At 47.9% G+C, this 1,755-nt stretch overlaps 1 non-coding gene across 1 annotated transcript; it reads left to right on the top strand.

Annotated features, from left to right (window-relative positions):
- Window positions 1-1,343: 1,343 nt before the first annotated feature.
- Trnav-uac (transfer RNA valine (anticodon UAC)) lies at window positions 1,344-1,418 on the top strand. Its single transcript has one exon. It is a non-coding gene; the product is annotated as a tRNA-Val (tRNA).
- The last annotated feature ends 337 nt before the right edge of the window (window positions 1,419-1,755 follow it).

The raw sequence follows: 1,755 nt of genomic DNA, 5'->3' as shown, positions 1-1,755 counted from the left end.
GGATAGTACAAATAGAAAAGAAACATTCTCCTGTAGCAATGAAATGAAATTCGTGTCGGGGGCGACACCTGCTCACGACCCGACGTTCGATAGAGCAAGAGAGCCATCTATCGACTCGTTCTCCAGACGTTGGTGTAAGACTGGGTCGTATTCTCGAAATTAACTAAGGGTCCGTAAGTGTGATCGATGTCTATCTCGGCTTCTTCGTCTATCTCATCTCCCACCTGTCACACCCCATCTGGCCGGCGGGTCGGTAAATGTAAGTCGCAAGTAATTAGCGAAGTCTTGCCTATATTTCTTATGCTGTTGCAGCTTCGTGTGTCCATCTAGGAGAAAATGCCAAAAATCAATTTTGTCCTTTTCCGATTCGTTATACACGTAGCCCACCACCATTCCCCGCACCCATGTCACTGCATTGGTTTTTTTGGACCGGGAAATAAGATTCTTGGGGGGAAAAAAGTGTGTCTGATGAAATTGTGTGAGGGGCGGGGCGTAACAGGAACGCCAATATCTGTTGTGCCAAGTGCCACACTGGAGCCGTCCCACTACATGCTAAACGATGTTCATCAGTGTCCACTGTTGCGCAGCCTAAACATAGTGGAGTGTCTGCCAAATGAATCGCGTGCCGCCGTTGATTCGTTGCGAACTTCCTATTTATCACCACATACCATGTTGAGCGTACCGACGTTGGGAGGTAAACGTTCCGTACAACGCACCATATCTGTCGCCAGTTCTTGTCTGGGTACTTCTTTTCCAGGGTATTCCTGGGGCACCGGCGCAGTAAGAGTTGGTATACGTCTCGCGTCGTCGGTAGTCGTGTTGTTGGGAAGGAATCTCTGACATAGCTAAACTCCAAAAAAATAGACTTGAAATGTGACAGCTTCGGTGAAATATGGCCCACATCGACTGGGGGCAGCATTGAAGTGGGCGCTAGTACATCGGCCAACGCACCCGAGATATTGCGAAATTGACCGCTCCACTGTCGGAACATCGTACTGACGAATAACGCCCGTGCCTTTTCATATACGTTAACTAGACCAAGTCCACCCTCTCCAGGTGGTAGCGTAAGCGTTGTGTATCGGATCTTAAACAGGTGTCCCACACTCACGTAGGTTCCGAAAGTTGCTAGTATCCGTGACGCCATTGTGCGCGTTAAAGGCAGGGCATGCGCTACGTGAGTGAGTCTCGGTGCTAGGTATACGTTAACATAGGTCACCCTCTGAATCATATCCAACGCTCTTAATTTCTGTAACAGCACCATTGTCCGCATCAGCTTCAATCCCCCGTGAGATCTCATGGGGAGCGTGCAAGGGATAAGTTCCTGCATACGCACTATCCTCTGTGCCCGCGGTGGCTCAGATGGATAGAGCGTCTGCCATACAAGCAGGAGATCCCGGGTTCGAGTCCCGGTCGGGGCACACATTTTCAACATGTCCTCAATGAAGTACATCAACGCCTGTTTGCAGCTAGGGTGTCCATTTAATTATCATTTCATTTCTAGCAAAACTGCATGGTCATCCACGGTAACTGTTCTTTCGGGAACAGATACTAGCGTCATATACAGAAATAACTTTGTCCATTTAGAGAAATATTTACCATTTCTGCACAGTAATGATGTTTACATTTTTGCCCAAGTAATCATTTGACAGTGGATCTTGGGAATTGTCCGGTTGGGGTTTACATGAAATCAAAACCAAGTAGATACAGCGCAAAAATTTGGTCCCTCTGCGATGTTCAATCTCCGTGTGCTTTCAG

This window comes from Schistocerca serialis, chromosome 1 (genome assembly GCF_023864345.2).
Source record: "Schistocerca serialis cubense isolate TAMUIC-IGC-003099 chromosome 1, iqSchSeri2.2, whole genome shotgun sequence".
In the NCBI taxonomy this organism is placed as follows: domain Eukaryota; kingdom Metazoa; phylum Arthropoda; class Insecta; order Orthoptera; family Acrididae; genus Schistocerca; species Schistocerca serialis.
Note: the sequence above shows the minus strand (reverse complement) of the source record. Positions and strands in the feature narration are given on the sequence as shown.